Here is a 13,739-nt window from a genome sequence, read left to right on the forward strand (position 1 = left end):
TTTTTTAGATTCCACATATGAGTGATCTCATATGGTATTTTTCTTTCTCTTTCTGGCTTACTTCACTTGGAATGACATTCTCCAGGAGCATCCATGTTGCTGCAAATGGCATTATGTTGTCGGTTTTTATGGCTGAGTAGTATTCCATTGTATAAATATACCACATCTTCTTTAGCCAGTCACCTGTTGATGGACATTTAGGCTGTTTCCATGTTTTGGCTATTGTAAATAGTGCTGCTATGAACATTGGGGTGCAGGTGTCATCCTGAAGTAGGGTTCCTTCTGGATACAAGCCCAGGAGTGGGATTCCTGGGTCATACGGTAAGTCTGTTCCTAGTCTTTAGAGGAATCTCCACACTGTTTTCCATAGTGGCTGTAAAATGTCTTTTTCATAACATTGAGGAGATGAATATTTCCCTAATTAATGCCTTCCATTTTCTTCCTGCTCCCATCGCAAATAGGTATGTAACTACTACCTAGTTAGCACCCCTTACTCCTGACACTTTCTATTGAAAATGAATGAAGTGGCGGTAACGAGGTGGAGGGGGTTAAAAGACCATCTAGCTCCTGCCTCTGTAAGGATCTCTGAGCAACTAGGGATGCTTAGAAGGCTGAAAAGCTCATTTGTCCAGAAATAGCTTGCTAAAGGATTTGACTCAGAGTAAGTGACCAACAAAATGTAGACAAATGAAGGCATGAAGCAGGTGTGCCACTTGAACACACATCTCCATAAATTTGGGCCAAAGTAATGATCTCTAGAGTCATAACAAAAAATAGTTGGCAGTTTTCACAAAAATACCAAGTCATATGTAGCAAAACAAACAAGACAAAAGAGCATTTAACGGATGACGGATGTGAATTGAACCTGACGATTCACCAATATTTCATTCTTCAGCATAGATTAGAAGGCTGCTTTTATTTGAAGTAAAGGTGCTCATGTTATAAACAGTAGCAGAGTTCAAGACAGAATCTCAAGAACATTTCAATTTCTCTATTTCTACAAAGTAAGGAAAAGTATTCAGAGGTTACTTTCTCCATTATTTAATATATGGGCTGGTAAATTGAAGCCTGGAGAAGTGAAGAGGTTTGTCCTTCTAGAGTCAACAATAGAACGAGACGTGAACCCAACTCTCATAAAACCTAAATCAGTTTTCAACGCATTTTATTGCATTGTGCTGTAAAAATAGAGCACACCTAATCCGGTTTTGCTTGGTTTAATTCCTTGTTTGTAAATTGCAGAGGACAAGACTGGTTACCTCTGCCCAGATGTTTCTAAACAGGCAATTCTTGCTGCCCTGCCTGTTGAATGCATGTCTTTTATGCTGGTATCAAATTATCACAGTTCAGGTCAGGACACTGAGCAGGTGGTTTTCAAGGAGAGCCAAGTCTGCTTAAGTCAGATATTCACAGAGTCTCAGAGCTGAAAGTCAGCTTAAAAATCTTTATCCTGCCTCTTATTTTACTAGATGAAGAAACAGAGGTTAAGACACCAGGCCCAGCTCAGCTCTTTGCAGAGTGGCAGAGACACCAGGGATGTATCATTTAAAATGGTTTTGGGTGTCAATGTATGGTTTACATAATGCATTTTGAGCCCAATTAGAATATCAACTCCAGTTTGTCTGTGATGATAAAATGAAAAGAAAATAAACCAGCCTCTATTAAATAAGGAATTGGATGATCAAATAAGAAAAAGATTTAAACAAGAAAGCCAATAGTCATCAAAATGATGACTAGTTCCTAGTCTAATAAACACATTGTGTGTTCAAATAGAAACACTACTTTGAATTTGAACTAAGAAAAAAGATGTGTAAGGACTAAGTGAGATGCTAAGAATGCCAGGATGACAGCCTGACTGCTGACTAGCGAACAACTCCCTGTGGTTGTTTACCTATTTCTTCTTTATACCTGAGATGTTAACTCTGAGAAAAATAATTTTTCTACATTGTTACTTAAGACCCTTAAAGTCTGGTCTGAATACATTTCAAATATGTTATGCAAATTTCTTTTAACTTTCTTTACGTTAAAATAAATCTAAAGGCTTACATAATAATAAAGATTTATATAATTTTTATCCTAAAAGGCATTTTAGTACATAGTTAAGGAGACCCAATTTAAAACACAAAAAGTGAACAAACAAACAAAATACCCTAAAGGATCAGAGACCTAGCTCAATACAAAGTTATGGTTTGGAATCAGACAAGCGTGATGCATGACTCTCAAAGCGCACATAGTGTTCCGAAACCGTGAGTTTCTGCACAGGATTGATGGTTGCTGTGAAATTACTATACTTCTCTTCAGCCGTTATCCACCAGCAGTGTCTCGTCCATTTTTCTGGCAGGGACGAAATGCCAGGAGCAGAACACTGTCATCACAACTGCCATCCAGCCATGGAGACTACAGTTCGCCTCAGGAAACTTCCGGCAACACTTTAATTTTCTCCAGGTACAGAGTTGCTGCAGGCGACCAAATTCTGGAGCCAGCAGTATAACAAAAGAGTAAAATGTTCTATTACTGTGAGGGAATTCTCTGAGAAAAGAAGAGAAATCGATTTCTCTCTTTCTGGTGAGAATGACTCACACTTAGCAGCTGATTTCTTGAGGGCAGAACTGAGATGACCGTAACCCCCTCTCCCCCATAAAAAGTATTCTGGATTTTAGAAGATATCTTTATTCTCTTTGATTTATTTTACTACTTAAAAAAAAAAAACAAGCCTCTATTAGCTTTCTGGGCCATAAATGCACTCTGTGTGTGTGTGTGTGTGTGTGTGTGTGTGTGTGTGTGTGTGTGTATGTGTTGATTTTTATGCATCTCCACAACACCCTGGTACAGTTTTCCCCCTCTACACTGATACACATATCACTTGAGCAAGTAAAACAAGGTTCTATAACAATGAGTGAGCAAACTTCTTTCACTTAATAATTCAAAAGGTATCACTTAGTATAACAATATTTAGGTCCATCCATGTTGCCACAAATGGCATTAATTCATTCCTTTTTATGGCTGAGTAGTATTCCATTGTATAAATACACCACAACTTTTTTATTCAATCATCTGTCAATAAACATTTAGGTCACTTCCATGTCTTGGCTACTGTAAATAGCGCTGCTTTGAACATTGGCATGCATGTATCTTTTCAAATTAGAGCTTTCTCCTGCAGTTTTGGATTGGCAGATACAAATTACTATGTACAGAACAGATAAGCAAAAAGGTCCTACTGTACAGCACAGAGAACTATATTTTAATGGCTTGTCATAACCTGCAATGAAAATAATTATGAAAAAAAATATAACTGAATTACTGTGCTGTATACCAGAGACCAATACAACATTGTAAACCAACTATACTTCAATTAAAAAAAAATTCAAAGGATATCATGTGTTTGGGCCAACTGATATTGTGAAGTAGCAAGCTTCCCCCACCTTGTCCCCACCGACTTTTAAAATGGGGACATCCTCTGACTAGCCCTTGATTCTATATAGCACTCCATAATAGGCAGGCAGAGGAAGGAAAGGGTTCAGAATCAACGGAGTGGGGAGAACATTTTTCAGTTTTCTAGCTTACCGTTTACGGAGGAAGTACTGGATATCTCTGTTCAGAGCACCTGAGTTGCACAGCTGTGGTCTCCACCATGCCTCTCAGAGCAGCGACCTCATCACTATTTTCCTTTCAAAATACAAGCTTGAAGTCAGTGTTTTTCAAAGCATACTAATAGTCCTACTGCCCTAAAATCACCAAGGTACCTTTAAAATGCAGATTCCTAGGCTGGACCCTAGACCTACTAAATCAGAGAATAGGGACTAAAATCAACATTTTAAATAACACCTGAAATGATCCTTTGTGAAAAACAAAATCTGAGAACCCATTTTTAGCAGATTTATTTCATAGCTTTTAACTATTAAAAAATGTACCAAAATTTAGTACACATACTAAATTTAAAGTGCATTTTACTTTGAATAAAAATAGGATTACCTGTTCCAGAACTTGCTTTTGTTCTTTAAGGCTTGATTTACTTCCCTGGTCATGCCTCTTGATTACATGGGTGGCACTGTGGCCAAGTAGGACTGGGAGGCACCAGAGGGAGTAGTTTGGTGTAAAAGGGGAGTAAGAAATAAAACATGGACTTTTTTTTTTTTTAAGTCTACAGATTTTATAGGAATACAAATGTGTGAGAACTTCAGTCTCTCAAAGTTACTGATGGTTATTTGATGCTGATATTTATAATCTGGACTAAGATGTTTTTAAAAATCCATTTTGATTTTTTTTTGCGATCTAATTTTCACTTTTCCTATTTGGATGGCTATTTAAAGATGTACCCAAGCACAGTTCAAACAAATATATTTCAGTTCAGTGGTTTCTTGAATCATTCCTAAAATCCAAGGAAAATGAGAATTTCTGAAAGAGGGTTTGCGGTTTTGTTTTTAGCAGAAGACAATCAGCACCATCTAGTGGATACAAATAACCTCTTTTCTCGAATTCAGTCCAGTGAGGAGGTGAAGAGGCTGTGGAACTGGGTTGGAATCCCAGTATCATTTAGTTCCTGAATGACCTCAGAAAAATTACTCACCCACTCTGTCCTCTGCTTCTTAATTATAAATCAAGATGATAATAATGCCGCTTCATAGGATGTTATGAAGTGACGTGGAATGATGCACCTAAGGCAAGTCCCAAACACTCAGTAAGGTTATTCTTTAACAAGTCTAAGCTACAGACTCACAGGAGGTGGGAACCATCTGGTGGCACACACTTTTAACCGCCCTTTAAAAGAAATGGCTATTTAATCTAGTTTGTAGAGTCTATGATATGAAGCTTAATGAGGTTCCTCTCTAGTCTGTTGTTATGTTTGGCTGGAGCTTATGGTGAGAAAAGGGAAATTGGGGCAACATGGCAGGAATGGTAGTTGGAGCCCAGATGGAGTACAGTGTGGGCTCTCGCATTCATTCAAATCTGACTCCACTCAGAAGGAGAACGTCAAGTGCAGTGAGAGACTGAAAACAAAAACAAAAACCAACTTCGAAACCAACACTGCCATATGTCGCCAACCTGGAATGAGACCAGGGAAATTTTAGCTTAAAATAGCTTGACTCTAGATGAAATCTTTATGAATTATTTTGTAGGGCACAGTGCTGTCTAGAATATTTGGGGGAGCGGTTTGAACACAGCACTTCAGAAAACACAGCAGAGAAAAATATGTGCTCTCTGACAAATCTGAATGGGAATTGTTTTGAGGGTCTAATTGCAATAGCTGACACAGAAGTATCTCAGGAAATTAAAAAGAAAGACACAATTTATTGTGTACTAATACACAACAAATACAGTTTATTAAAGTTTGCCCTTAAGGCACATATAGCCCCTCAGCAGTTTGCAAAATGGAAGCAGGAGAAGGTAAATAAATGAAATGAGATTGATGAGGTATTATGCAAAATGTAATCAATGGGGACTTAGTTTAGAAAGGTTACAAACAGTAAAAAGACAGTAAGTTTCTATTGAAATTGAATTTTCTTTTCCCTTGCTTTACATGCATCTTACGCTGTATAAGCAACAGTTTAAAAAAATGAAAACACCAGTTAATTATGAGCATTGGTCATAGACCTGATTTGTCTTAGTTGTTTTTTCCCCCTCATATGCCCAAGAGGTCTGAAATGTGTAGTTTTCTTAATGAGCACCATTTGTTGCGAAAAATAAAAAAGGAAAGAATGGCCTTTATTCACAAATATCAGAATTGTGTGGGCATTTGGAGATTATCTAATCTTTAGCTACTCAAAGTATGGTCAGTGGACCAGAAGCATTGGCGTCCCCTGGGAGCCTGTTAGAGTCTTGGGTCCCACTCGATACAGAATTAACATTTTTAACAAGATCCTCAGGTGACTGATCTGCACATTAAAGTTCGAGAAGCCCTAGAGTTTCAGGTTCATTTGATCTCAGATATAGTCCTAGAATCAGTATGTTTTGAAATCTCTCCAGGTGATTCTAATGTAGTAGAGTTTAAGAACTGCACAACTAGTCAAACCTCATTTTTCAAATGAAGAAATTATGGCCCATAAAAGTTTACAAATTTACCCAAGGCCACCCAGCTGTTTAGTATCAGAATCCAAACATTTACACTTCTCCTCCTTACTAAAAAAAATAAAATAAAATAAAGCAGAGTCAAGAGATCAGGGTAGGGAGTGAAGAGATGGGAAGGATTATTTAATATAGGGTGGTCAGGAGAGACCCAACTGAGGAAGCAGACACCTGAAGGAAGAAAGGAAACAGGCCACATGGAATGCTGGGGAACTGTGTTCCAGGCAGAGTGTGTGTAGGGGGGATTATTCATACTGGAAGAAGAACAAGTAGTGTTTCCAAATTCCCAACAGACATTAATCTTTGGAATGCAAAAACAAGAAATCAGAACTGCCAGGAGTTCTCCAAATCTTAAGTTATTCTGAAAATACTTCCAACCTTCTTCATATTCTTTGTTATCATGCTATCTGAAGCATTTATTTAAAAAAAATAAGAACTATTAAATTTAGAAGTGTTTATAGGAATTGTAGCCTACAGCAAGTATTCAAATACTGGAGAACACAGAGAACATTACTCGGTACCATTTGAATAATGTAACATATAAATCTCCAACCAACGCTAACAGCACTTCACAGAATTATGGGTTGAGAATTGCCAACTTAAGGACTTATTTTGAATAAAAACTCGTTTCTTGGGATATCATTCATAGAATTTGTGTCAAGTATACAATGGGTATCAACTTATTAATATTTAATTTGCAAGAATGATTCACTATTAGCAGCAGACCAGGCCAGGAACACAAACTTGTTACATGGAACTGGCTCCAAATAAGACTAACCAATCAGACTGTGATCACCTGTCTCCCAGGTGCTATTGTCCAGTTCCTGGAATGTTGATCTCAACTTCTGACTCCAGAGTATGAGCATTTCTTGCTCTTACTTTTGACTTGACATCAGTGAATTTCTTCAGTTACATCTCTATGTTGATTTCTAAAGTCTAACTCTCACAGGAGAATCAGAATTCTTTCTCCAATTTTCCTGATTTCTCAACTTATTATTATTTTTTTAATTTGGAAAAACATAAATTTCCTGAGAAATGCTGGGAAGAAATTCCTGTGTAGAAACTCTAACAAGGACAGTGAGGCTGGAGCAAAGTTTACCAGGGAGCGGGTGGTAGGACTGGAAATCTAAGACAAAACAGAAGGCCTGGGCATTTAGTACCTGTTTTGTTTATTTTTATTTTTATTTTTTGGTGGGGGGAGGTAATTAATCTCTTACTTATTTTTAGAGGAGTACTGGGGATTGAACCCAGGACCTTGTGCATGCTAAGCAACCACTCTACCACTTGAACTCCCTTGAGGGTCTGGTCATTTGGGACTGGTGGGCACTGAGAGGATTCTGCATGCAATGGGGAGCTTCGGAGAGTCCTAAGCAGAGGAGTGACATGGTTTGACAGGTTTTGAAAGTATCATTTAGGTTGCCGTTTGAAAGTAGTAGGGGCAAGGAAGGCAACAGTTAGGAGGTAATTGCAAAAATCTAAGCAAGAGATGATGGGAGTGTCGACCTTAATGGAAGCACTGAGGGTGGTGAGACATGGTTGGATTCTGGATACATTTTGAATGAAGACCTGATAGGATTTATAACAAATTGTTGAGTGTGAGAGGAAGAGGAATTGAGGATGGCTTCAAGTGTTTTGGTCTGAGACTGGCAGGATGCAGTTACCATTTACAGAGATGGAAAAAGTGGGGTGGGGGTTTGTTTTTTGACATCTTAACTTTGAGGCGCTTCTTACAGCAAAGTGGAGCTATCTAAGTGGAGATGTCAGGTAGTAAGAGTGTGGAGTTCAGAGCTGCAGATAGAAATGCAGGATTTAGCAATATATCGATGACATTTACAGTCAGGTTTTTACAGCCAACACTGCCTGAGACTGTGGCTGTGTCTAAACAACTCACTTAACCTTTGTCTATTTTATCTGCTGAAAAACTTTAAGACATATCTTACTGACCTAAAACCATAAGGCTAAAGGGTCCATGTATGTGAAAGTAATTTGTAAACTGTAAATTCCCGTTCAGACTGGAAGAAGCAGACATTGGGGGACAGTGGGTAATGATTCTAGGGATGAAGAAAATCAGTTCTGAGATAGAGGGAAATAGTCTTCGTGCGATGAGAACCAGAGAAACCACAAAAGAAAGCACAAATAGCAATTATTACCTTTTTTGGACCATAGCTCAATCTGGGCAAAACTATTTTTTATTTACGTGGCATCCAACACTTACTAAGAACTTCACATAACATCTTTTCGAGCTGCACAGCAACGTTGTGAGGAAGCAATTATTACTGCCCCATTTTACGGAGGAGGAAACAGCTCAGAGAGGATTAGCGGGCCGGCAGGGCATCCTATTAACAGTAAGGGACAGAACCATTCAAGCATCCAGACAGACATCTTTGTTCCGAGTTCAACCTAAATACGGACAAACCATCCCACACCCTCACCGTCCGACGGGAAGACGGAGAATACAGGAACGCTGCTCCAGGTACCGGGGCTCCGTCGGTGTTTCTCGCCGCCTCTGGCCCCCAAGTCTCGTTTCTGGACGGTTCAGCCCTTTTCCTCTCGCGAGACTGGTGTAGTGCTTCTGGTTACCAGAGGGACGGCGTTCCTGAGGTAGGAGGGCTCAGGACCGGCGGCTCCTTCCACTTTCAGAGAAGCTGTGGCGGTGGGAGAGGCCCCTCCCCCTTGGGGGACAGTGGGTGACGCTGAGAGTGTCAGTGCTCTGATGACGGGACACTAGCTCCCAGTTTCCGCCCGGCAGGTGAGGGACGGCACAGATTAGGAACTGAGCGCCGTCGCAGCGCGACAAGCCAGTGAGAGGCGGGCGGAGTCGTGTCAGGCTGCTGGGCCCGGAGACTGGCTGTTAAGGAGAGGGTCAGTGAGAGCGCGGGCCCAGGAGGGGGCGGGCTCGGTCTCCGGGGTCAGCAGGGGCTCGCCAGGCGGGGGAGGGAGCCCACCGGCTCACCTTCGAGAGGCTTCTACCTCCTCGAAGGCTCTGTGTTGCCAGGATATCCTCGACGAGGCAGCGAATGTCTCTGACCTTAGGACCTAGTACCAAGGACTCCCGCTGTCCTTTAAGTCCCTAAAGTCTAGAATTTGTGTGAAAAATCACCAGCCATTTAAAATAGACCATAAATGGCAAAGGATGCCAAGTAGGCATTTCACAGAAAAAAAATGAAAGGAGAGTAAGTAAACATTTGACTGGAGACTCAACTTCTCTCGTAATTAAAGAAAAATAAATCAAACTCACAGATAACTTTTGACCCTCATCAGATTGACAAAAAGGAAAAGTTTTTGACATAACCAGATTGGCCGGGGTTGGGAAACAGGCACTTTCATCTCAGCATACCCTGTTGGAAATGATGTAATTTGGTACCACCTTTTTGGAGGACAGTTTGGCACACTACCAAAATTTGAAACGCAGGTGTTCTTTGATTCAGCAATTCTAACTTACGAGCATATAAACAAAACTAAGCGAAGATTTGTACAAAGAGGTTAACTTAAAATTGAGGTACTCTTTATATACAGGAAAATGTACCCTTTTAATATACAGTTTTGTGAGTTTTGAGAAATGCATACATTTGCATGCATTTCTCATGCATGTACCTACATGAGGTACCTACCCCCACAATCAAGATACAGAACAGTTTCATCATTCCCCTAGGTACCCTTTTGTAGTTAATTTAATTTAATTAATTTTCTGCCTGTGTAGTTTTGTCTATAACAGAATGTGTATTGGAAGCCAATACTATGGAGCCTTTTGAATCTGGCTTCCTTCAATTTCGCATTAGGCAGTTGAGATTCGTCCATGTTTTGTATTAGTTTGTTCCCTTGTATTGCTGAGTGGTGCTCCATTGTATACATGTATCACAGTTGCTTATCCATTCTCTGGCTGAGGGACATTTGTGGTGTTCCCAGTTTTTGGCAATTATTAATGAAGCTGCTATAAACATTTATGTACAGTTTTTTGTGTGAATATAAATTCTCATTTCTTGGGTAGATATCCAGGACTGAGATTGTGGAGTCGAATGGCAAGTGTATGTTTAACTTTAATAAGAAAGTACCAAGCAGTTTTGCAGCACGGCTGTCCCATTTTGCATTCTTACCAGCATTATATGAAAGTTCCAGTTGCTCCCTGAAAGTGTTAGCACTTGGTATTACTCGTTTTTTTTTTTTTTTTAAATTTTTTTTCACCATTTGAATGTGTAGCATTATCTCATTGTGGGTTTTTTTCAGATTTCTCTGATGACTAATGATGTTGAATATCTCATGTGCTAATCTGCAACGCATCTTTGGTGATGAGTCTGCTCAAACCTTTGCTATTGAGTCTTGACCCTTCTTTATATATTCTAGATATAAATCCTTTATCAGATATGTGTTTTGCAGATATTTTCTCCCAATATTTGACTTTTGTGTTCTTTTTCAATAATGTCTTTTGAAGACTGGAAGTTTTAAATTTTGATGCATTCCAATTGATCAGTATTTTCTTTATACTTTTGATGTTGTGTCTAAGACATCATCATCTAACCCACAGTCATACATATTTCATACCTGTATGTGGTGACAGAGAAAAATCTCTGAAATATAATCAGTGGGAAAAAACAAGTTGCAAAGCACCATGCCCTTTGTGTGTGTTTGTGTTGGGGAGGAGTAGGTAGGTATAAAGGATAGAAAGTTTGCATATGCCTGAAAAAAACGGAACCTACAAAACTTTATTAACAGGAGTTCTTGGGTGAGGGTAATTCTGACTTAAAAAATTTTTACATTCTTATGTACTGTTTGATTTTTTCCCTCTTATGGGCAAGTATTTTTTTTCCCCCATGGGCAAGTATATTTTACAAAGTAAACGTTTAAATTAAAAACTACCATGAAATAATTTTTAGACATTAAAATCATGAAAATAAATGTAATTCAACTTTTCTTTTTAAGGCTGGTTATTCATTATTACTAAACAGAGGAGAATTTCTTTGATTCTTTCATTCATCCAAAAGCATCAAATTACAGTAGCCATATTTCCCCATTTTAGTTTAGGTTTTTTTTTTTTTTTAATTTCTTGGTAGGAGAGGGAGATAATTAGGTTTATTTATTTGTTAATTTTTGGAGGAGATACTGGGGATCGAATCCTCATGCTAAGCATACATCTACCACTTGAGCTATACCCTCCCCCCCATTTTAGTTTTAAGTATTCACAGTGGTTGCATTTCTCACAAGTCTGTATGAAAAAGTTTAAATTAATTTCACTTAAAATGAATGTTATGAAAAGTTGGTATGTCTTAGTAGTGATTTATTACAATTTAGAATCTGGTCATATATCCATCTATTTAATGGAATGTCAAATAATATTCTATTTTAGAAATATCTTTAAGAAGAACATACTCATCATGTAATGTTAAGTGAGAAATACATGAATCCAATTTTGCTAAAAAGACGAAAAGCAAAAATGGAAAACAAATGTGCCAGCAATATTTAGCTCTTGGTAGTGAATATTGGGTGATTTTTGTTTATTGTCAAATATACTTTAATATATTCTAGACATTTTTCCACAGTAAATAAATTCTTTAATCATGAATTTAAGATATAGTTAATAGAAAACTAGAAAATACAGATAAGCAAGATGAAAAAATACACAAGAACATCCATGAACCTACCAATCGAGAGCTTACCACTGTTACTTCTTTGACTTATGATTATCTTTCAGGTCCCTCTCTGTGTATATTTCTTTAATCAGAGAAACTGGACTTGTTTTTATAAACAAGATACTGACTTCTTTCCTCCCTTCATTCCTCCCTTCCTCCCTTCCTTCCTTCCTTCCTTTCTTTCTTTTTCCTTCCTTCCTTGTTTATGCCCTCAGGCAGTTTTCTACTAGCATGTTTCTTTTTCTTATTGATTGGTAAGAGCTCTTTAAATATGTAAATATATTAAATTTTTTTATATTATCTATATTGCATATATTTCCCCTGTTTTCTCATGTACCTTTTAGTTTGACACTCAAGAGCATTAAATGTTATGTAATCAAATCTATTAGTCTCTTCCTTTTTGATTTATGCTCTTGATGTCATGGCTAGTAAGTCATTAACCTCATTATTATGTAAATTATCTCTATGTTTCCTTCCAGGCCCTTGGAGATTTCATATTTTACATTTATTTATTATTTTTAAAATTTGTTTTTACTTTTATTAAAATAGTATAGTCAAGAATGTGAAACTGTACTATAACATCTACAGTGGAAAAAGAAGCAATCTCTAGTCACGTCTTCCAGAGGCAAACATCTTGAACTTACAAATATTGTGCTTACTTAACTGTTGTTTAGCTTTATCAATTTTTGAATATTCTTTTTGATTTCCTATTATGATAGATTAGATTTTTTTGTACTACCTGTCCTTTTACGTTCTGTTCCCCATATACACTCAGTATAATTCAGGCATAGTATTTGGTTAAATCAACATTCAGTGCTTATGTAATTTTAAGTAATTACCATTTGATTGTTTGCTTTCTTGTGCAATGTTTTATTTTTCTTGTGGAATTTCTATGTGGTCATTGAGATTTCTTTTCAAATGCTCAAATACTTCTCTAAATTCCTAATTCAATGCCCTTTATCCAGAGTTTTTTCTATACAGCCGGTTCATAAGATTGTTAGTTACATCCCTTCCCATCCTGGGAAATGTGTTTTATTTAATTTATTATTTTCAGGAGCAAACATCATAGAACAAACTTATTTCTAAAGCAACTGAAATGTTTCCAGAGCCTTTTAGATGGTCTGTGTCATTGTGGTTCCCTGTGCCTCTCCCTTTACTGACATGTATTATAACGGCTCTGCCCCTGCTTCCAACTCACTACTCCTTCTGTAAGCTGCAGGTAAGTCTCCTTGACAGGCTGCTCAGGGCATTACAAGACATTTGGCTTTTCAGTGACTTACGCTTTTTGATTGTAACGTGATGGGCTAGGGTGATCTGTCATTCTACAATAATAATGTCGGTGCCCTCCTGAGTGAGCCCAAACCCTTTTGCAGAGTTTGAATAATGTTGAGATCATGCCTTTTTCATTTGCTGAAATGCAGAGTTGACCTACTGGTCCTTTAAGCTTCAACTTCGGTGCAGTGAATAGTTGGAGGCTGAATTGTATTATCCCTCTGTGTGCCTTGGAGAAGCATCAGGTTGTTCCTGTTTGGGCTTCCTCCTGTGTTCATAACCTCCTTGGACTCTGCCTCTGCCATTCAAAAAAAAAAAAGAAAGATGAGTCATTTTATAGGGTAAGAAAAGGACATTGTTGCACTTGCTGCCCCAGAGGCAGTTGCCTTTCTTCATTCTGTTATGAGAGAAGTGGTTTAATTCATAATTGACAGGAATTTAGGAAAGGATTTGCTGGGTGGGAGATACCCATTCACATGGAAAGCTAAGTATTGAGAAGGTAGACTCTGAAATTCTGTTTCTTCCATTTTACTCAGCATGCATGATACCCTAACTTTACTGACCATATCTGGAATGCTCCCCATCAAGGGCACTGTTTGGGAGGATCGATGAATCTGCAGTGCCCAAGTTTTCCCACAAGTTCAAACCAGCCTAATGTTTCCTGCGTCAGAAAGCAGTCCTGGTGTGAGGCCTGTGGATGGTCTCATGGGAGAAACAGTTAAAAGAGACTAGCAATGTGTGTCCCCATAATGAAAGTCTGTCTTCTTGTAGAGTAGGTTTTGT

General features: G+C 38.2%; 1 protein-coding gene and 1 long non-coding RNA gene across 8 annotated transcripts in view; one reads left to right on the forward strand and one right to left on the reverse strand.

Annotated features, from left to right (window-relative positions):
* Nucleotides 1–267: 267 nt before the first annotated feature.
* Nucleotides 268–8,616, reverse strand: LOC106728657. The gene is made up of 3 exons (XR_001364915.2): nt 8,493–8,616; nt 3,562–3,663; nt 268–2,470 (listed from the first exon to the last, which is right to left on the reverse strand). It is a non-coding gene; the product is annotated as an uncharacterized LOC106728657 (long non-coding RNA).
* The window catches only part of FSIP1 (fibrous sheath interacting protein 1), a 173,710-nt gene continuing 168,542 nt past the window's right edge, over nt 8,572–13,739 (forward strand). For 5 of the 7 annotated variants that reach the window (XM_032481520.1, XM_032481523.1, XM_006176601.3 and 2 more), the window contains exon 1: nt 8,640–8,809. The gene's annotated coding sequence lies outside the window, so the exon portion shown is untranslated. Of the gene's footprint in view, nt 8,923–13,739 lie in introns of all 7 variants that reach the window. The other 2 variants (XM_032481522.1, XM_032481521.1) reach the window with 2 other exon arrangements.

Source organism: Camelus ferus, chromosome 6, assembly GCF_009834535.1.
Source record: "Camelus ferus isolate YT-003-E chromosome 6, BCGSAC_Cfer_1.0, whole genome shotgun sequence".
Taxonomy (NCBI): Eukaryota; Metazoa; Chordata; class Mammalia; order Artiodactyla; family Camelidae; genus Camelus; species Camelus ferus.